A 23,943-nucleotide genomic window follows, 5' to 3' on the forward strand; every position below is an offset into this window, starting at 1 on the left:
GGAGCCCACGCGCGGCCCCTCTCCCACGCCAGCACGCGCACACACACGCCGCCCCGCACGCCCGGCTTGCCACAGGGACCGGCATCCACTCAGAGGCGGCGCCCGGGAGGGAGGGAGGGAGGGAGGGAGGGAGAGAAGGAGGCGGGCGCGAAGGCATTGGCGGAGAGCTGGCCGTGGCCGGAGCATCACCAACCAGAGCAGGTCTTGGCGCCTCTTCCCCGAATATCATCCCAATCCGAAAAAGGGGAGAAAGAGCACCGCGGAGGGGAAGACCCGCCAAGAAGCTCGGGAAAGCCGGGCAAAGAGAGCCACGCTGCCAAGGAGCCCCGGGTTTGTCTCCACCGGAGGGGCGAGATCATGCCCTTCTGCCTCCTCCTTCTCCTACCTGCCTCCTCGCCTTGTAGTTCCCCAGATCGGAGTCTCTTCATGGGCAGGAGAGAAGAATAAGGGACCGCGGGGAAGAAACTCGAGCGACCCGAAGGGACTTGTATGCCATCTTCCCAAAGGACAGGAAGCAACCGAACTGAAGAAGAGGCAAAGGGAGGGAAAGAAAGAGCCCAACCCAAGGTAAGTGGCCACCTATTTTCCCTTTCCTATTCCAAAAGAGAGACTTGGCTGTTCCTATTCCTGCCAGTTGTCTGTTGGCTGTACCAAAAGCCACCCGGAATGATGGAATCCAGAGGTTGCCTTTCTCTCTTTGCCTCCCTTTCTTTTTTTTGGAGCCATATGTATGTTTGACGTGCCCTTTATTCGTGGCTGCTTTGCTCAGCTCCGGGAGAAGCGTTTGCTGTTTTTGCTGAAAGTTGAAACTGGCTGGTGTGGAAAGGAAAAAGGGTTTTTTCCACGCCTGAACTGTGGAGAGGCAGCAGGAGAAAAAGACAGAATGGGGAGGAATAGAGATTGGCTCCAAGCACCCTCTTTAGCTCTTAGCTAACTGGAATGTGTTTCAAAGGGAGGGAGAGCAAGTGGAAAAGCAGGGGAAAGAAATAAAATGTTTCAAGTTCTTCCTGAGGTTGGGAGAAAAGGAGTCCATGAATACTAAAATCCAGATGCTGTGATAGGTTATGGATCTCCCCATTCTCAGAAAGTATCTGCAGTGATCTCAGTAGTGAAGACTTTCAGATCTGGATTTGGTTTGGCATTGCATCTGTCACATGTAGAGTTGAAATGTGACCCCAGAATGGCTTTTTTGGCTGGGGAGGGCATGTTTGCAACAAAGCTAGCATCCTTTATACAAATGCAGTGATTTCTTATTTTTGTTGATAGACTTAGTAAATAAGATAATATTGACAGGATGTTTCTCATCTGGCTGAAGGATGGGCTGATGATGTATTGTTATTGTTATTCTTTTGATTATTATGTCATAACAGAAACTCATTTTTTTGTCTGTGATTTGGATAGTTGTGTCTGTTCGGAACTGGCATGTGATCCATCATTATGGGTACACAAGTTGTGTGGGTTTTCATCTCTTGTATATTATTTCAGCATAATGCATGATTTGTGGACACTGTCTGAAAGTTTTCCCTCCATTATAAACTTTTAGAAATTGGCTACTTGATGCTTGGTATGTAGTAGGGCAACAGATTTTCTTCCTTCCTTCCTCCATTTACTTAAATACAGATAGTTCTTTACTGCTGAAAATTGCAACTTTTTTCTTCTTTCTTTTTCTGTGTTTCATGCACATAACAACTGAAATATCTACTAATATTAATATTATTTATCCTTCACTCTCTCTCAATTGGCTCACAGAGACAATACAGTATTATCTACCAAAATAAGTTAAAAAGCCTCCCAAAAACCTTTCAATCAAGCTTTGAAGTGACTGGTGCACTTTGATTCAGTACTAAGATTTACAGAACTATATCCCAGAGTCGGACATGACTAGACTTAATGTCAGGGGAAAACCTTTACCTTTATATCTGTTCTATATTTTCCAAGGTTTTGGCACTGACATAGTTTTGGGAGCAGCTATGGAGAAAGGCATAGTTTTGGTAGCATTCCCAGGTTATTTTCATGGCTATGTGTGTCCTTAAAAAATCTAGATGATGAAGGCAACATTGCTTTAAAACCCTGTAAAAAGGAGGGTCATTTTAGTTAGGAATTGAATGGAGATGTGCCACCCTAAAGATTCCTGAAGTTGCTTTGTTGTTGTTTTTAAAGACAATTGGGCTTAATTGCATGCATTCATATGTAAGATGTGCTTCTCCCCAATGTGGCTGTGAATAGTGAAAAGAATAAATATTCGAGCTTCTTTGGAGTTGGAATATTGTTACCCCTGAACATGTATTACTCATCCGTGAGACAGTGAGCAAACTTCTGTGCGTATATGGGAGTGGAAAGTATGCAGTCTAAAATAGCAAAAGTTCTAAATAGAAAGGAAACATGATTGATAAGTGAACAAAAGAATGTTCCAAAGAAAGGAGGAGACAAAAAAAATCAAATTCTTAAATACTGTAAATTCAATTTAATTGTATAATTGAATAAGCATGATCATAAAAGTTATGACAGTCAAAAGCTCAGTGGATGGAAGATCTGCCACAGTACCTTTTTTTGAAAAGACACAGGGAATATCTATTAACTACCGAATTACATCAGACATAGTAATATATGTTTCTGGATCATAGGATACAAATGGGTAAATTAAATTAACTAAGAGGTACCATGAATAGGGATATAGTAAATAATGCAGGAGATCCCTTTTGCTTTATGAGTTCTGCTAGTGCAATATGGGTAGGGTTTGGGTTTTGTTTTGTCTTTTCAGTAGTACACATGATTTTTTCCAATAGCATTAACCATGTACATAACGATACTAACAGACATCCCCATTCCCAGTGATCTCCAGTCATTCTTCTGTCAGTGGAGGGGACTATGAGGACATGGAAATGAAGAAGCAGATAGAGACAAGGGCAAATTCCAGCAAATATTCTCAAACCATTTCAGTTGGGAGATGTATCTTTGAAATTGAAGGATTCTGTTGTTATCTCTCAACTGGATTTAGGAGACTTTTATCTTACTTCGAGCTATCATAAGAATTAATATTTCATTCATAAATAAGAATGTAGGTTAATCAGAGATAAACGTACATGTTAGATGTGTTGTCGAAGGCTTTCATGGCCGGGATCACAGGGTTGTTGTATGTCTTTCGGGCTGTGTGGCCATGTTCCAGAAGCATTCTCTCCTGACGTTTCGCCCACATCTATGGCAGGCATCCTCAGAGGTTGTGAGGTACCTCACAACCTCTGAGGATGCCTGCCATAGATGTGGGCGAAACGTCAGGAGAGAATGCTTCTGGAACATGGCCACACAGCCCGAAAGACATACAACAACCCTGTACATGTTAGACTTGGGTAACTAACGTCCTGAAACAGAGTTCTTGTAGCATAAATAGAACATCGGGGCTGTAAAAACCTGATATGCTCTTGGCAACTCATGGATCTAGGGACTGAAGCTTGTGCTCAATTCTCATAATTGTCTTTCAGCAGATGTCCATCTTTCCCAGCCACAATTTATCTTCTGTGAGGTTGGGATTTAAAATGTGGTGTTCAAGACTGAAACTCAGTTTCCTGTTTAGCTATTATTGAGAAAGTATACTTTCACGCAACCCATAATTTATGAATTTATAGAATGCCCTGCCACATGTGCAGTGATGGCCACTAGCTAATGTGTGAGAATGTGCCTTTAAGTCATCTATGTACTTATGGTGACCCCTTAAATTTCACAGGGTTTTATTAGGTGAGGATTACTCAGATGTGATTTTAACAGTTCCTTCCTCTAAAATATAGCCTATAATATCTGGTTAATAGTTGCAAAAGACAGATTAGACAGACTTGTAGATATGAAACCTTTGTAGAGAGAAGTCCTGTTTGCTGTGTGATTCTTGGAGGAGCAGACATGGAATGCTTCTGAATGCCCGCTCCAGAAAATAACCAAAGAAAGTTATTACAGTAGAGTCTCACTTATCCAACACTCGCTTATCCAAAGTTCTGGATTATCCAATGTATTTTTGTAGTCAATGTTTTCAATACATCGTGATATTTTGGTGCTAAATTCATAAATACAGTAATTACTACATAGCATTAGTACGTATTGAACTACTTTTTCTGTCAAATTGTTGTATAACATGATGTTTTGGTGCTTAATTTGTAAAATCATAACCTAATTTGAAGTTTAATAGGCTTTTCCTTAATCTCTCCTTATTATCCAACATATTCGCTTATCCAACGTTCTGCTGGCCTGTTTACGTTGGACAAGTGAGACTCTACTATACTTTCATATTCTAGTTGTGGGTTTCCTCTGGGAATCTGGTGGTCATTTAGTGAGAAGTCAGTGCTTTGTTGCATGGACCTTTGTTCTAAGTTCCAATGTTCTTGATAGATTCTTGTTAAAGTCCACATCACTAAAACAGTTTGGAACACTCAAAACAAATATCTCAAATTCAGATTCATTTTGAGTATGAAATATGCAAATCATCTTTAGATCTAGACATGTTAGTGTTGCACCTATGATGTATTGATGTTTTTGCATTGTCATGTTGCCATGTTATATGTGACACTATTCTTGGAATGGCAAATAGATTTTGGCCATGCCCTTTCAAGCTATATAATTGCAGTGAAGAAAGTCTATCTGTGTTCTTGTTCGCAAATGATATCTCCTTTCCTCCTATTTAGATATATTTGAAAGAATCCACCAAATAATTCGGTTTTAAGAAATTCTAAAAAAATGAAGTTATGGTAGCACAAACCATTCTTATTTTAGAAGGCTGATACACTACTGACATTGATTCCTCAAAATAGGGCAAAAAGTAAACCTTTGGCATAAAAATTGTGAATCCTTAACAAATACTATGGTGAGAAGTAACAGCAGAGAGAAAAAGAGAAAGAGAGAGAGGTGTTATCTCATATTTGAAAGGAAGATAAGAAGGTTTTCTCTAGCAAAGATAGCCTAACCTTTAAGAAAAGATCAAGGCACCCATGGAGAATAGCTGAGATAAATATGATGCTGCTGGTAGAGTAACAGAAGCACTTGTACAAAATAGGAGGAGAGAGGGCTAAGGAACATGAATGCAGGAGGGATTCAGTTGGCACCCTAAAAGAAAGATCAGGGAATATATATTTTTCAGAGTTCTCTGAATAGGTTGCTGACCTAAGAGCCTATTGGACAATCAGTGGGGTTGATTTATGTACTTTACACCTCCACCCCACAATCTCCTGTTTGTTATTCTGAAAACCATTGATTCTGCAGAGAAAGGTAGATTGCATTTGGAAAAGGTTCAGAAAAGACCTAGAGACCAGTGGGAGTCAGTATGTAAACAGTCATGTATGTAGACAATGTAAAAATATACATTCTATGATACTGTTCTTTTGTTTGGTTTCCTGTATTAAAATTGTTGCCTCCTTTAAAAAAGTGACTAAAGGAACACACACACACAACAGTAACAAACAAACAAACAAACAAACGAAAACACACAAAAAAAATCCGGAACTTCAAACTTATTTTTTAAGATATATGTTTTTTGTTGTTTGGACATTTTAGAAAGTGTAAAATATGCCTACTCCAAGCTTGCAAAAAAGCTAGGTTTTAGGTAGATTCATTGGGAAGATGGCATTGGCTGTAGACCTCTCTTAGCTCCAACATCTGAGTTACAGACCCGAATCTGTGGTCACAGAGTGTATAAAACTGTCCAGATTTAACAAAGTGAAGGCTTAAGTCATATGTGCAATTTATTTTGAATGACACGGAACAGTGAAACTTTGGGGCTGTAAGTATATAGTGATCTGGACAAATGCTCATTAGTAATTTCCATTACGTTCTACAAGATATATTTATCCAAATCATGGACGGTGCTAGAGAGCCAGTGTGGTGTAGTGCTTTAAATGTTCAACAGTGCCTCTGATGACCACGATTTCAATTGTTGCTCAGACATGGAAATCATGTAACTTTAGAGAAATTACATTGTACAACCTCACAACTTCTGTGATAAATTCAGAAACTTGAAGGAACTGAGCAAGACTGCAGATGGAACTGGGCTGCAAAACTGCAGTCCAAAGTGAGTTCACTTGGGAGCATGTTCTAGCACATATTGTGCAGTGGCCTTCAGGCCACAATGCCTTGACTTTTTTTTTTAACCAGAAAACTGGTCAAATACATCACAAACCAACCACAAATATGTCAGTTTTCTCCTCCACACCAACCTCAAGCGCAGTGCATAAAAATATAAAATAAAAACTCAAATAACAGCTATGTGGTATCTGGAAGTGATGTTATACTGAAATGTGATGGACAATGTGGGGAGAGGGGCAGGGGAAAGTTCCCTCACCATTTCTGCATTTGCTATCCCCAATTTAGCAGAACTCTCTTCCAAGTCAAGCCGGTTATCATAAGAACATTATTGACACTTATGTGGGAGTAAATCTCAATTAACTCAGTGGGGCATCATTCTGAGTAAACATGCTTATGATCAGGCTACCATTTAGTCATATTAGCAGAATGTAAGATATGAACCCCATCTGGATACCAAAGAGAATGATATATAGCTAAAGGTAGATGAGCTATTTCAATCTCATCTCAACTTAGAAAGTTGGCTCTGTAATTGTGCAGAAGACCAAAGTAATTATGAAACCAAAGCAGAATTTCAGACTTTAATAGGGGGGAAGTAGTCAAATGGTAAGCTACATTCAAAACATCAAGATGTCTTTTGGTGCAGATGTGGTCATCAGAAGTGGCAAATCTCAGACACAAGTTGTCACGGAACAAGATTATATCCATTATTATGCATTGTTATATTTTCAGCAGCTCTTCTACTTGTTTTGGACGTAAGCTAGTATTTGCTTATATATATATATATATATATATATATATATATATATATATCCCTTCTGAATCACAGCTGTGATGACAAAACTGTTATTGCTGAGTGGTTTATATGTGTGTCTACTAAAATAGTGCTGAATGTAGTTGTCTGCTTGGTTCCAGCTTCCAGGCGATTTTTCCATTCCTCTGAATGCACCGTATAATTTCCCACTGTTGCGTTGTGCCCTCCATATGCTCAGGCAAACAGCTTGCATGTTACGGTTTCTGTCAGTTTCTGAAAAAGCCTAGATAACTCATGCCACTTCTTATAGTTTTAAAATACAAACAACTTCTTGAAAGCTGCCAGGGCTAGAGAAATTGAATTTTTAATTTGCTCCATCTCTCACCGTGTCCAGTTGGTTGCTGCTAGCTTTCTGCTATGGAGGAGATGTTGAGCATATGGTGGGTTTCCTTTTGCAAATAGTTTCTCCACCACTTCATCAGGCTGCTGTTCCAAAGGTCTTCTAGCAATGTTTCTCCTGAACAGAAAAGAGGCTGATTGAAAGCAGTGGGATTCCTAGAGCATTTCATTTTCTGAGCTGTTCAGATTGATGAAAGTGCATTGGAGGTTGTTCCTTTGTTTTTCAAATTAAATCCTTAAGCCCAAAGGACATTTGAATTTTAGTCAATGTTGGTTTTGGTGTAGGACTAAAACTGTATCTACCCATATAATCAATGATGTATGATTTTTCATATGTGCCAAGGTGAATAGATAATTCATATAATGAAGAAGAAGTTATAAACTGCCCAATAGTCTTAAATGTAAATTGGTGTTACAATATCTGTAGTGTGCAAAGAAATAATTGTTTCTGTTCCATCCATTGTTTCACAATGGTTTCTTAGCATACTAGACATATTGTAACACCAATTAAGACCCTATCCTCATGAGGGCTCTCTTGACTAGTTTATCACATCCCCTTTCTGGTTCCTAGCCAGGATCATGCCACATCTCAAGAACTTGAGGCCACTCATGGGAGAAAAGTGGTATAAAAATAATAAATAAACAAATAACTTCCTCCATCATTGATATGTCATCTCAATAGTAGGACCAAAGTTAACATCTTTCCTCCTGCCTTTTTCTCCCCAATGACCATCATTAAGACTGAACTTGGCATCTGCACATTTTGCATTTCTATTGCTATTCCCACACACAGCCTGATCATAAAGGTCTTGATATGGTTGATTCATATCAACCTTGAGTTTTATGAGATTGGATTGCGAAATTAAATTTAGTTATGGCATTATAGCAAAAAGAAAATTACACTAAATGTGCCATTCTATAGCATTTTTTAGTTCCGAGTTTGAACATCTGATACTCTCTAGAAGATGATGAATGATTGCTCTTCTAGTACTGGTGAGACTGAATGGGGTAGATAGGAATTGAAGTCCAACAACATCTGGAAAAGCACAGGTTTTCCTGCCATGCTTTAATGAAATCTGGCAGTTTTGACACATTGAAATGTTTGTTGTTTTGTTGTTGTTGAATTCAACAATCTCTGTGAAAATAATCTTTTTTTACCTCCTGGCACTCATTTTTTGCAAGAAACAATGCATTTTGCTTTTAGAATTTGCATATCTTTGATGCTTACAGGACATTTTTGCAGAGATAAACTATTCGCAAAACAATGTTAATATTTTAAAAACATACTGTATATACTCGAGTATAAGCCGACCCGAATATAAGCCGAGGCACTTAATTTTACCACAAAAAAATCGGAAAATTTCTTGACTCGAGGGTGGGAAATGCTCCTACTGGTACATTTCAAAATAAAAATAGATGCCAATAAAATTACATTAATTGAGGCATCAGTAGGTTAAATGTTTTTGAATATTTACTGTATTTCAAAGAAAAATAGTAAATTAGCTCTGTAAATTAAAAAGGAGGGTCAACAAAAACAATATATCAACAATAAATTAAAGGGATATTCCTAGTTTCGATTTTTTTTCTCTTCTGATAATTCAGAAAATTGGTTGGGTCTGAAAGAGAACCATGCAAATTAGGAGGAAATGAAATATATCTCCTGCAAAATTGCAAGAGTCTCTCTTTTTCTTCCCCTTCCAGCCATGCGATATTTTTCTTCTTCTTGGCTTCCAAGGGCTTCTCTTACTCACTATTCTTTCCCTTTTGAAAACATTCCCTTCTTCTTCTTCTTCTTCTTCTTCTTCTTCTTCTTCTTCTTCTTCTTCTTCTTCTTCTCCTCCTCCTCCTCCTCCTCCTCCTCCTCTTCTCTCTCCCTCTCTCTCTCTCTCTCTCTCTCTCTCTCTCTCTTAAAAAAAAAGATGACTCCAGCCTGGGAGGAGAAGCGGAGGAGGGAGGTTTTGGAAAAGAAAACACAGTGTGGCCTCCAGGCTCCGCTGCCCGGCTTGACCTTGACTCCATTATAAGCTTTTTCAGGCCCCTCAAAAAGAGATTAAAAAACTCGGCTTATCTTCGAGTATATAAAGTAAGTGGTTAAAATGTACGTGAAAGCTCATCTGACATGCCAGACCCCATCAGCAGCACTGTTAAAGGAATTTATTTCATGCCCCCATTTATGATGGAGCTCTTCCCATGACACAGAGAGATTTCCTGACAGCTCCATCACGACTTGTCAATTAAACATCAGACACAGGGCCCTTCCACACAGACATATAACCCAGAATATCAAGGCAGAAAATCCCACAATATCTACTTTGAAATGGGTTATCTGAGTCCACACTGCTATATATTCCAGTTCAAAGCAGAAAATGTGGGATTTTATTCAGCTGTGTGGAAGGGGCCACAGTCATAAAAAGGAAGTGGGGAGTAGATGGTCTGAAATCATCTTCTAGACTCAGGAACCGGAAGCCATTTCAAAAGTACAAAAACCCGTGGGATAAGAGCTGTCAGAATCACTTGCATTGAATTGAATTTATGATGTGGACAAATGGGTTGTCCTGTCGGTGATCTTCTTAACTTACTTAATTTTACTTCTAACCAACAGTGAGTCCCCAGTACTTTGCCATAATGCAGCCACTCGATTCTTTTCAGTAATTTTTTTTTAAAAAAAATTAAAACTAAGAACAGCCACTATTTTAGTAGATCACTATTTTTCTTTTCCTTTAATAGCAGAATTTTCTGCTTATTCTTTTAAAATGCAAATCTCTATACTGTGAGAGTTCAACTCTTCACGATGTTGAAGTAAGATCCATTTTAAAAAAACAACAACAAAACAACAAGGGCAAAGGTGAGGGTGGAGAATCCATTTGCTTGTGGGATACGGATGGAAATGGTTAGTAATGGAGAAACCAGCAAATATAGACAACATGTGACAAGTAATGAATAATGGAACATCATGATTTGCAATGCTACAGGACCAAACACCACAATTGCATGATGCAGGATGCAATACATACACACACACACACACACACCAACATGGGATAAGGTAAAAAATTAGCATTGTGTCTTGTCTCAAAGGGAATATGCAGCTCTACGACTGTGGAGAAACAGCACCATGGTGAGGTTTAATTCCTACCTACACATAAAAATAGTGCAGAATCAACAGTCTTTGGCAAATGAGTTCGTTTTCGCAATGGTCACAGATAACGGGACCATCATGAAGTGACTGAGTTATTTGACTCCGGTGGCAGGTTCAGAAATGGTAACAAAATTTACAATGTAAGACAATTTGGAGTTCTCTGTGCATTCATTCTTAATCCTCCCCCCATTTGTTTTTACAAAATGTTTCTTTTCATGCAGAACATCTACTTAAATAACAGGTTGTAGCCTTACAGATGGCCAGAACTCACAGTGTGCATGATAAACAAGAATGCAGTGTTCATCCTTTCAGTAGAAGTATCAAGGGGACCCGAATGTAATACCAATTTCATCTGGGCTCAGTAAAGAATATCTCCTTTTGGCCTTTAATATGTTCTTATTAAATACATAGTTGTTATTTTCAAACCAATATTTCTTTGGTTTTTCATTTTACAAACAAGTTCCAGCAGGAAATGGACCTGAACAATGCTAGAATAGGGACATAAAACTCAAACCTGAAATGAACCAAATACGTTATTTAAGTTCCGAAGGTTGCCAGTAGACTTTGCTATTACTGTTGCATCTGTAAGGGGATGGGCGGGGTGGGGAGAGATACATACAGAGATGGAAGGAAAAACTGTGTTAGCCACTCAGAGAAATGATTGTGCTTTATTCCTAAACAATATTAGAAGAAAATTTAAATGTTCTAATTTCTGTCAATTGGCTTCAATCTAGGGTTATCTGTTTTTAACAACCTTATTCAGGTCTTGGAAACTCAGGGCTATGTCTATCTTGATGCAGAAAATCTACCTAGGTCTCCATTCTCCTCTTTATCTGCATTTTGTTTCCCCAGGGATTGTCATTTTCAAGCCTTCACAAATATTCCCTGAATCATGTGAAGCATTCCTCAGAAAGCGACCTCTTTCCTCAGACCTCTCGCAAGCAACCAAGTCACATTAAGCACTCAGCAATAGCTGAGCCAAACCAAACAAGCTGCTGACCATGACAAACTGGGATTTTGGGCGTGGGTGTCCTAAATTGGCCTTTCAGCAAGTGGCCAGCATAGGGACAACTATTGGATTGCGTTCAGGTCTTTGTCAAAAAGAAGGCTGACTAGGTTGTCAAAGCCTCAACTGGATCCACATCAGGTTGCTCCCACCTTTTGCTCCTTTCAAGTTAGGTAAAGGTAAAGGTTTCCCCTGACATTAAGTCCAGTCATGTCCGACTCTGGGGGTTGGTGCTCATCTCCATTACTAAGCTGAAGAGCTGGTGTTATCCGTAGACACCTCCAAGGTCATGTGGCCGGCATGACTGCATGGAGCACCATTACCTTCCTGCTGGAGCGGTACCTATTGATCTACTCACATTTGCATGTTTTCGAACTGCTAGGTTGGCAAAAGCTGGAGCTAAAAGCGGGCGCTCACTCTGCTCCCCGGATTTGAACCTGGGACCTTTCAGTCTGCAAGTTCAGCAGCTCAGCGCTTTAACACACTGAGCCACCGGAGGCTCCTTTCAAGTTGAATCTACTTAAATAGGATATAGGTTAAATACGGTGCCACTTACCTAACTTAACTTGTTTGGTCTTGTTATTCCATGGCTGGCCATCAGAAGTAGTAATATCGCAGTTTGCCACCCCTTGTTCTTTGCAGACTAAGGTGGGTACCTCACCTAAGCTCAAGGCTTGCCTTACACTTATCTGTGACGGGTTAAAAGGGTTAAAAGGGTTTCATGTAACAGGGCTAGGAAGATCCTTGTCTGAGGCAATGGCAACCTAATGATAAGCATGAGCAATACGAAGCTATAATTTAATATAGTGTAGAGAGCTATGTTCTTAAAGATTTCTGAGGAAGAGAGCATGTTTATATAGCATAGATGGACTTGATATGTCAAGAGTGTACTCTTGTTTTATGTTTTAATTTGGAGACTGTGCCCCTGAAGTTTGCAGACTGTATTTCTAGTCAATTCAGTCAACTACAAGTCCTACGACTGAAGATGAATCTACCTCCTATTCTTTCAACTATCTTAACATTTCTATGAGCACTTCCAGTAATATAAATGAGTCCCCCATAATGCTTTACCCCCATTTGACAGATATATCTGCACCAGGGTAACACTTGTGCAATTTTAGTAGAAATCCTAGATTCTCTTCTGCATAATGAAATCCTAGATATACTTGTGTCAGGCATCAAAAGACTGCAGTTCTGCCCAGTAATACATACATCTGTCATCAGGATTTGCAGCTTAGTTTTTCCTCCCCCATCACCAGGCTTTTATTTTTAATTTAGCCATGGCTTTGATTTTTCTGGGCAAAAAATGTTTTGAGGTTGTTGTGCTGCATAAACAAACACAGAAGGACTGATGATAGTATCATACAATGTAATTTTATGGTCCTATGATCAGAGACTTTTTAGCTCTTTTGTATGGTGGTCATGTATCTTATTTTAGCCAGGATAGTTGAAAGACTGGTTGACAATAGTTCTCTATTTAAAGAAATCCTCTGTTGAGTGAAACTATTCCATGTTTTAATCTGTAAACTTTGAAGGAGTTGGACCTATGTCCCAAATAGGTTATATGTCTTGGGTGATTTCTGTAGGTTTGAAATAAGATTGCCACACATTCATTGCCCCACTGAAATGAAAGTCATCAGAACTGTATGAGTGAAGTCCAGGTTAAAAAAACATTGGAGTTGTGCCTGGAGACCATCAGGTCACAGTTTTCTCCACTACGGCGAGGTATGTTGCATTTCTCTTTACATTGTAGTTTTTATTTATAAATAGCATGCCAAGAAAATGAATTAGTACATGAAGATTGGTTTTGTTGATGGGGAAGTGACAGCCCCCATTGCAATCCATCCAGATCCCACATACATTTCCGCTTTATTCCATCCCACTGTCATTTCATGAGGTTTGGGCCTGATCCTAGAACAAGGGCAAGCTATATTTAACCTTCAGATATTTGTACTATAGCTCTCACAATTCTTTATTATTGTCCAGTGGACAGCAGTAAAAAATCTGACCAACTCCACTCATAGAGTATCCTTGGCTTTTAACATAGAATCATACTCATAAAGTTGGAAGAAACCTCAAGGGCTATCCAGTCCATGGCCCTTCTTACATACAGGAATATATATTCAAAGTATTCCTAGCTGATGTCCATCCAGCCGCTGTTTAAAAACCTCCAGAAAAGTAGACTCCACCACATTCTGAGGCAGCATATTCCACTGTTGAACAGATCTGACTATAAGGAGCTCTTCCTAATATTCAGGTGGGATCTCTTTTACTGTAACTCTATTCCTTTACTAGCTTCAGGTCCTGTTTATGACAACCCCACTGCTTTTATGAAACGTACATTTTTGGTCTAGTTGTAATGTATCTTTCCCCCTCAGAAGCATAAATGCTTTGTAAACTTCCTCCAGAACACCTGAACTTATCGAGCTTTGCCTCAGTACTTTCCTGCTTTCCTCCTCCTCCTCCTCCTCCTCCTCCTCCTCCTCCTCCTCCTCCTCCTCCTCCTCCTTCTTCTTTTTTACCAAACCTTTGAAACACTTCATATTTTTTTGAGTTCAAAACTCCCTCTCCATTTAACCTGGACCAAAATTGTCTCTATTTTGTGAAGTGGTAAATTGGGTGCATCCAATTTTTACATATTTGAGATTATGATTTCATACCAGAAGTATTTCAGGACGAAGTGGGGAGAGGGCTCAAATTGGGGTGGTGGTGGTGGTTATTACTCAGAGCCAGCTTGAAACATTTTATTGCCAGAGGTGGAGCAAATAATTCTCCCCTCTCACAGAAATCAAGCTGTGTGGTACCCACATCCAAACAAGTCTGTTTGGCAACTTTTGTGTCAATGAGATAGTGAACCCACTTTGGAATTTAGTTGGAATTATCCAAGGTGCTGAATCAAAAATAGCTTCTACAACATTTGTACTAAAACCAGAGCAGATTCATCATGTCCTACCATTAGAGCCACCAGGCATCCCTGATTAGAAAATTCTTACCTCCAGAATAAAGTACCACAACTTGCACATAACCTTATTCTGCTCTATGGAATGCCATGGGGGGCAATTTGTGAAGTTTCCTAAGTATCCTTATCTAATTATTGCACAGATTAGCCACCTGAAAGCACAACAAATATGATAAGTAATCATCATTCTTATAGTACCTGTCTCACTACTCCACTAACCCAGAAAAAATATTTTGAAGAGCTTCTATTTCTTTTGTTCCTGAGTAAAGTTTCACATTAGCATGAGCATTCCAAAAATGAATTGTTAAAGTAAAATAAAAAGATCATTTCTACAAAAGTAATAAGAAAACTCATGTTTCTTCTCGCACAAATATCAGTATCACATGAATCATTTTTCTCTTTTGCAGAAAGAAAGATGAAGAAAGCTTTGTCAGGTTCAAACACAACATCACATCTTTTCCCCCACTTTCTCCCTTCCTGCACATTCACCTAAATTCTTAATTTTTGTGTGTGTGGAGACTGTTGTTGCTGAACAGTGGAAACTGGCTTGCTTTTGAACAGTTAGATACACACATTTCTAAGTATATCATATTTCCAATTTCTTATTTTCAGGCTTTCCTTTAAAAAAGGAAGGCCCATAGAAATGTATTCATTTTGTCTCTCTTTACAGACATCCAAGGTTGACCTCAGCAGTACTTGAATTGATTGTATATTCTAGTATCCAGGGCAGCCTTGATTTTGAATGTCTGGAGTCTGTGAATAATATAATATAGAGTGTATGAATGGAACAGTCCTTGCCTTGTCTTGATATCCACTCCTTCCTTTCAGCAAAGTTAACTAGGAAGAAAATCATCCATTGCCTCCTTCTTTTCCATTAGAATACTACTTTACCAAGGACAACTGTCACTTCGAAGAGAAACTGATGGATTGGCTCACATCTTAAGGAGGGGTGATGATTTTTAGCAGTTCATTTTTTGATCAAAATTTGTTACAACCTTTGCACAAGAGCCTGTATGTTATATCACATACTTAGTTAAAATAATATACGAACTCCATATTCATTGGAGATAGGTTCAACTTCACACTTCCTCCACTTGAAAGTGTGGACAATAGCAAACCCTATATTATGATTATACTTAGGCTGGCAGCATACCACAAAATCACAGTGGAAGACCTAGAAAGGCCTACAAACACTTCTGGGGGATATTTCTTTTTGGAGAGTGGGTAAGTGAAACTGTGGGTATGGAATTTGTGGATAAGGGGGTTGTAATATATAGCTCTACCAGACCATCTCCCACAAACAAAAAAGAATCCCAAATGGAAATGTCATTCACCAATGTTTCAGTCGACAGCAGAACCTACTTCTTCTCAGGTGCATGCTTTTTTTGTGTGAATTAGATTAATAGAGGAGATTAAGATCTAGATAACTGTTCTGTATTCATTATCATTACTTCATCAGGATTATGTCACCTGTTGTCTCAACCAACAATATCAAGCATCAGATGCTTGGGGAGAAGGTGGTCAATTCTGCTAGTGGTTTGAGTGTGGTTGAATAATATTTACATCAGGCTTGTGGTAGAGAATTGATCAGCAAAAATGATTTGTTAAGTTAGTTTAGTAGAAAAGGAGCACAACTTGGACATTTGGTTAATCACTTTAGAAACAGCACACTGGACAAGATAGGCTTTGGTCCTATCTAGCATAACTTTTTGAATTCTCCTACGTTGCATTTGTTTCTCCTCTGTCATTATGTTCATGTATGCTGGAAAAGGGGCAGGAGGTGGGAAGAACCTTAAAATTGTCCCATGCAACAGTTAATGACAGGATTACTCTGTTATTTGTTATCTCATGAATGTTCCTCCTAGGAGCCTAATTCAGTTGATTTCTGTGGTGAAGACTGTAGCAATACAATCAACAAACTGCATGTGGTTTTCATTTCAACTAAAGAGATGTACATTTTTTTAAACTAGCAAACATTTAAATAGTCGGCTTTGTGAGATGCCTTTACCACCCATTGTGACTTTAATAAAAGATAAACATCTTCTTGGTATCATTCAGGTTTGCCATTCAAAACTCTCTGCAAAGGAGTTGGTTGGCTCTTTTTCCTTCAGTTGTTTTTATTTTGCCAGGTGTATACTTATGACATTTACAGACCTGGCACATCTGTAATGCTACAAACTACTGATTCTCCAGCTTTATACAACCCAAGCTTAGCAGAGTGCACTTTCAGTGGAGGTTTTATGATATGAGTTAGAAAGGATTGCAAACTTCCAACCAATACACATAATAACATAATATGTGTGTACAACCCTAGACCGTGAGAAGATCAGACCAGTCCATCCTCCAGGAAATAAAGCCCGACTGCTCACGGGAGGTAAGGATATTAGAGGCAAAGATGAAGTACTTTGGCCACATAACAAGAAGACAGGAAAGCTTGGAGAAGATAATGATGCTGGGGAAAATGAAAGGAAAAAGGAAGAGGGGCTGACCAAGGGTAAGATGGATGGATGGTATCCTTGAAGGGACTGGCTTGACCTTGAAGGAGCTGGGGTGGTGATGGCTGACAGGGAGCTCTGGTGTGGGCCAGTCCATGAGGTCATGAAGAGTTGGAAGCGACTGAATGAATAAACAACAACAACTCTGTTAAGCAAGTAATTTCCATACAACATTGTGCTGTGGAGAGAAAAATGGATGCTTCCACAAGAACCATAGCTTATGTGTCAGTGTCATCTTAGGAGTGGACAGGCACTGAGACTCTAAAGAAATACACTTCAAAGAAATGAATTTGCCCCCAGAGCCACTAGTTTTTGATTTGATACCTCATGTGGCATAAATTGATGCACAGAAAAGGGTACTTCTTTGTTCTTCTTTCTAGCTTAGCTAGGACATTAAAAAAACATGCAGGATCAAACCAAAGTCAAACCTAGCCCAGTATATTTTGACCAAAGACATATGTATTCCTGCTTTCATGGTGGGTAGTCAAATGCTTTCTGAGAAGCCTGCAGGCAGGACATGAGTGCAATAGCATCCTCTTGCTTATGTTTATTAGTCATCACTGATTAGGATTATACAATACATAAATTCTATACATTATATGGAGACTCAAGTGTGTGTGCTTTAGGGAAATAAGCCCAACAAATTCCTCACTTGCCTTGCAGATAATTTTATGGTCCAGAAGGTAGAAGAGGCAACAAGGGGATCAGCAACTCTTGATCTAATCTTAACAAATGGGGAAGACCTGATCAATACAGTTGAAGTGGTTGGATCCTTAGGGGCAAGTGACCATGTGCTCCTGCAGTTTGCAATACAAAGGAATGCTGAAACTAAGACAAGTCAAACACGCATTCTGGACTTTAAGAGAGCTGACTTCCAAAAAATGAAGGAATTACTGAGCGGCATTCCATGGACGCCGATATTAAAAAAACAAGGGAGTTAAGGATGGATGGGAGTTTTTCAAAAGTGAAATACTCAAGGCGCAAATGCAAACAGTGCCAACAAAGAAGAAAAATAAGACAAGTGCAAAGAAGCCAGAATGGATGTCCAAAGAACTTCTAACCGAGCTAAAGCTCAAAAGTGACATGCACAAGAAGTGGAAAAGGGGAGAAATCACCAAAGAAGAATTCAAACGTATAGCCAACACCTGTAGGGAAAAGGTTCGCAAGGCTAAAGCGCAAAATGAGCTCAGGCTTGCCAGGGACATAAAAAACAACAAAAAAGGCTTTTTTGCTTATGTTGGTAGAAAAAGGAAGAAAAAGGAGGCGATAGGGCCATTGCAAGGAGAAGATGGGGTGATGGCGACAGGGGACAGGGAAAAGGCAGAACTACTTAATGCCTTCTTTGCCTCAGTCTTCTCACAAAAAGAAAGCCATCTTCAACCTCAGCAACATGGAATGGACGAAGGATTGGGGGAAATCCAACCCCAAATAGGGAAACAAGTTGTCCAGGAACACCTGGCCACTCTAAACGAATTCAAGTCCCCAGGGCCAGATCAGCTACATCCAAGAGTACTGAAGGAACTAGCGGAAGTTATTTCAGAACCACTGGCAATTATCTTTGAGAGTTCTTGGAGAACGGGAGAAGTCCCAGCAGATTGGAGGAGGGCGAATGTGGTCCCTATCTTCAAGAAGGGAAAAAAGAACGACCCAAACAATTACCGTCCGGTCAGCCTCACATCAATACCAGGCAAAATTCTGGAAAAGATCATTAAGGAAGTGGTCTGCGAACACTTAGAAACAAATGCGGTCATTGCTAATAGTCAACACGGATTTACCAAAAACAAGTCATGCCAGACTAATCTGATCTCTTTTTTCGATAGAGTTACGAGTTGGGTCGATACAGGGAATGCTGTGGATGTAGCATACCTGGATTTCAGTAAGGCCTTCGACAAAGTCCCCCATGACCTTCTGGCAAACAAACTAGTAAAATGTGGGCTAGACAAAACTACGGTTAGGTGGATCTGTAATTGGCTAAGCGAACGAACCCAAAGGGTGCTCACCAATGCGTCGTCTTCATCATGGAAAGAAGTGACAAGTGGAGTGCCGCAGGGCTCCGTCCTGGGCCCGGTTCTGTTCAACATCTTTATTAACGACTTAGACGAAGGGTTAGAAGGCACGATCATCAAGTTTGCAGACGACACAAAACTGGGAGGGATAGCTAACACTCCAGAAGACAGGAGCAGAATTCAAAACGATCTTGACAGACTAGAGAGATGGGCCAAAACTAACAAAATGAAGTTCAACAGGGACAAATGCAAGATACTTCACTTCGGCAGAAAAAATGGAAATCAAAGATACAGAATGGGGGACGCCTGGCTTGACAGCAGTGTGTGCGAAAAAGACCTTGGAGTCCTCGTGGACAACAAGTTAAACATGAGCCAACAATGTGATGCAGCAGCTAAAAAAGCCAATGGGATTCTGGCCTGCATCAATAGGGGAATAGCATCTAGATCCAGGGAAGTTATGCTCCCCCTCTATTCTGCCTTGGTCAGACCACACCTGGAATACTGTGTCCAATTTTGGGCACCACAGTTGAAGGGAGATGTTGACAAGCTGGAAAGCGTCCAGAGGAGGGCGACTAAAATGATTAAGGGTCTGGATAACAAGCCCTATGAGGAGCGGCTTAAAGAGCTGGGCATGTTTAGCCTGCAGAAGAGAAGGCTGAGAGGAGACATGATAGCCATGTACAAATACGTGAAGGGAAGTCATAGGGAGGAGGGAGCAAGATTGTTTTCTGCTGCCCTGCAGACTAGGACACGGAACAATGGCTTCAAACTACAGGAAAGGAGATTCCACCTGAACATCAGGAAGAACTTCCTCACTGTGAGAGCTGTTCGACAGTGGAACTCTCTCCCCGGGGCCGTGGTGGAGGCTCCTTCTTTGGAGGCTTTTAAGCAGAGGCTGGATGGCCATCTGTGGGGGGTGCTTTGAATGCGATTTCCTGCTTCTTAGCAGGGGGTTGGACTGGATGGCCCATGTGGTCTCTTCCAACTCTACTATTCTATGATTCTATGATTCTATGATTCTAAGCTTGTGATGCTTCTGAAGTTGTGACATTAACTGACTCAAGTTCATAAAGGGGGAGTGAAGAAATAGTGGAAAGGCAAGGTAAAAGTGGAAAGTTTATGCTTTTTATAGCTGACTACTAGGCTTGCTCAAATAATTCGTTTTCCCCGTTAACCGTTATTAATTCGTTATTTTCATTTGTTTTGAAGCAATTTTGAAGCATTGGTTGCCACACGTCTGGATATTGCGGTTTCGAATCGCGAGAGGCCGTTTTTCGTTATGTCGTCGTTTTCTTCGTTAGGAAAAAAAAGCTTTTGCAAATCACCCAAACCATTCAGGCCCTTTCCTTTTGCCCCTCAGCAAAAGGGGCGTCACGGGCTCAGCCAATGGGAGGGGGCGAGGGGGAAGGAGGCCGAGGAGGAGGAGGAAGACGGAGGGGGGAAATGGCCGCCGCCGCCTCGCCTCAGCTCAGGCCTGGTGTCTCTCTGTGAGGCGGGAAGGCGGCGGATGGAGCTGGGAATGGAGAGACCGAGAGAGACAGAGAGGGGCCCGGCGGTGAGGTTTTGACGTCTGTGCGAAGCTAGGCAAGTGGGGTTTATATATCTGTGGAAGGTCCAGGGTGGGAGAAAGAACTCTTGTCTGTGGGAGGCAAGTGTGAATGTTGCAATTGGTCACCTTGATTAGCATTGAATAGCCTTGCAGCTTCAAAGCCTGGCTGCTTCCTACCTGGGGGAATCCTTTGTTGGGAGGTATTAGCTGGCCCTGATTGTTTCCTGTCTGGAATTCCCATTTTCTGGGTGTTGTTCTTTTACTGTCCTGATTTTAGCTTTTCTGTAGCTAAAAATGCATATAAAATTGATTCTATAGGGGGGATAAATGATTGGATTTCAACTCCTACAGCTTGGCTTTCTCTGCCAATAATGGTACCCATCTTGGATATTGTAAGGGATTTTTTATTATTATTATTATTATTATTATTAGACCTTGCTCCCAGGAAGGTGCCTTCGCTGTGGCTCCCAACTTATCTATCACCTTTCCACATATTCTCCACATTGTGTGGATGTGTATGTATATTATATATATATAGTGAGCCCCGATGGCGAAGTGTGTTAAAGCACTGAGCTGCTGAACTTGCAGACCGAAAGGTCCCAGGTTCAAATCCCGGGAGCAGAGTGAGTGCCCGCTGTTAGCTCCAGCTTCTGCCAACCTAGCAGCTTGAAAACATGCCAATGTGAGTAGATCAATAGGTACCGCTCTGGCGGGAAGGTAATGGCACTCCATGTAGTCATGCCGGCCACATGACCTTGGAGGTGTCTATGGACAACACTGGCTCTTGGGCTTAGAAATGGAGATGAGCACCAACCCCCAGAGTCAGACATGACTGAACTTAACGTCAAGGGATACCTTTACCTTTACTTATACACACACACACACAAACACACACACACATATGCAGGGACTATATATATATACACAGTATATATCACACACACACCAATTTAACAAAGTTACAGCCACAAAAACAAAGTTTCTGAAGTAGAACAATGACTTTCACAGTAAAGACAACCCAATTTAACAGGAAATAAGACTTTCAAACCAGGAACAGATTTCTGCAATTATTAAAAAATGGTTTATTATAAAAGCTATGAAAATTCGCCAAAAATCAGAGGATAAGGGAAACGTTCCAAATTTTGGTGAGCTATCAGTGTTAAATGTGTTCTACCACTGTACCAAGTTTGAAGAAGATCACTCAAAAAATGAGGGTGGGAGAGTCCTGTAAAGTCCTCTCCCTCTGTGCTGTTTTTGGGAATTGCGCATGCGCGTCCGCCATTAACGAATTAATTTAGAAAATAACGAATTTTCATTAATTTCGAATTTTTTGGGGGGCCAAATTCGGAAATACCTTCAAAAACGAAACGCTGCCCCCCTCTACTTTTGCAACGAGTTTAGAATCAAATTTTTCGTGGATCGATCAAGCCTACTGACTACTATATATTTAGAAAATTGACAACAAAGTGGTGATAGTGTATGAGAGGTGTATTTGTGCAAGACACACAGCAGTATTTTGTCTGCTGCTGGAATTCTGTTGGTGTCTTATGCACAAAGAAAGTGGTCAGTTGTGCTAGTTTGATACAGCAACATCTGCATGCAGATGTTCAGTGTTCATATATGTGCACTCCTGTCCAGATGCAGATTGCACATTGTGCATTTGGTTACACATTTGGTTCAATTGTGAAAAGTAGCCATTCAGCTCAAGGGTTATTGAACTCAATTAATGCATAACTTCACCTGTATACACTTATATAAAGGAATTGCAATGTAGAACCTGAGCCTGTTTTCCTACAGAAAGAAATCTCAGATTATATTTTTAAAAATGGAGATTCTTTTTGAATCAGCAACAGTTCAACAATGATCATTGAAAACTGCTTTGGATATAAAATTGACATATTGCATAAAGACATTTGTTTTATAGGCTTATAAGGCTTTTACAGGGCTTATTTTATAATCCTATGTATTTCTGTTTCAAAGAGAGTTCCATAGGATTTCATGGAGTAATTTAGTTTGGACAGTGATTTGCAAGGTTAGGTCACATGTATCACAGAAGGGAGGAATTAGAGCACACAGTGGGGAGGAATATTTAGACTCTTCTAATTAATTGTCTGCCATTTTATCTTTTCAGATGCTTTAAAAATGGCATAGTTTCTCTCTCATACTTCGGCCACTTTCAACTGCTCTAAAATTTATTCAAAATCAAAAAGCTGAAGGGAGGAGGTAGATTCCCATTAAATTCAGGAAAGAACTGCTGTAGCCTTTCCGAGTTTGTTTTTTATCTTGTCATTTTGACCACACTGATGTTGCTTAACCACTTGTGTTCAGGTTTTCATCTGTGAAACATTGGATGATACAAAATACTTTTAATATTCTTACTGGAGCAAAGCAGTCAGGCTTCGGATGTGACAGTCAATTCAAGACAATTTAAGACAGTGGTGTTGAGTTAATTGGGGCTAACCTTGAGAAAGGTTGGCTATGACAAAAATCATATGGCAAGTCATTATATAAATGAAACCAGTAAAAGTTAAAATGGCACAGATTTTAAAATGTCCACTACATGTGATAAAATGTCCCTTTAAAAACATTTTCAGCAACTATTCTAAGTTGCCACATCTTAGACAATTTCTCAGATGGTATCATTGGTACATGCCATCTGAGAAAGTGATACTCATTGGTACATTATTGTACAAAAAATAAGATTTTGTACAATTTTAACCCCTTTGACAACAATTTTCCAAATTGCTCCACTTGTATATTATTCACAAAATTCTTGGCCCATATTAACATGCAGTCCTTTTCTGTTCTGTGTCAATTTTCAAGAAGAGTTTGTGCATTTTATCAATCCCTTGTTTATCATTGGTACATAATTGCAATTTAAGCTCAGATTTAGATCTTCTTATCCATTTAATCCATTTTAAGTCTTTAAAACAACTATAAATATGAAAACCATTGGTAATTAAAAAAAACCATGAAATAATGAAATGAGTAAGATGCCACAGTGCTATGGGTAAACAAAGCTAATTCAAAGGAGGACAAGGAGGGGGCATTTTTCAAAACGCTCTGAATAATTCACTGAAACTGTGCTACTGTAGTGATGGTGTGGTTGCTTGTTGATGCTGATGAAGGTGTTCATGAAAATAAATCTTCCTGCATTGCCTTGATGAAAAATTCCACCCTTGTTTTGATTCCTGCACAGTTCTAAATAATATTGCATTCAGTGACAAGTGTATACACTTTTGATTCCCCCCCTTCTTTTGGTAGCTCATTACATATTATAACTGATTGATTACCTAGCCAAAAAATTGTCTTGCTTTATCAGTCACTGACTCCTTGGGTCATTAAGGAATGCCATGGTCCACTGTTCATGGCTTCACAATTCATCTCCATACAGGAAATTGGGTTGTCACCAACAATAGATTAAGCCATTGTCGAATGCATCCAACTAGTGAGAGGGATGCTATTTGCACAAACTCTGTGTACAAGTAAATCATGTAGCACATAAATAAATCATTAAAATGGTCAAGACTGATTGAATATACCTTTCTGAGTTTATAAAGCATATGCAAAACATGTCTT

General features: G+C 39.8%; 1 protein-coding gene across 5 annotated transcripts in view; it reads left to right on the plus strand.

Moving 5' to 3' along the window:
- Nucleotides 1–428: 428 nt before the first annotated feature.
- The window catches only part of cntn5 (contactin 5), an 870,111-nt gene continuing 846,596 nt past the window's right edge, over nucleotides 429–23,943 (plus strand). For all 5 annotated transcript variants that reach the window (XM_062977117.1, XM_062977120.1, XM_062977119.1 and 2 more), the window contains exon 1: nucleotides 429–567. The gene's annotated coding sequence lies outside the window, so the exon portion shown is untranslated. The remainder of the gene's footprint in view (nucleotides 568–23,943) is intronic.

This window comes from Anolis carolinensis, chromosome 3 (assembly GCF_035594765.1).
Source record: "Anolis carolinensis isolate JA03-04 chromosome 3, rAnoCar3.1.pri, whole genome shotgun sequence".
NCBI classification, from domain to species: Eukaryota; Metazoa; Chordata; class Lepidosauria; order Squamata; family Dactyloidae; genus Anolis; species Anolis carolinensis.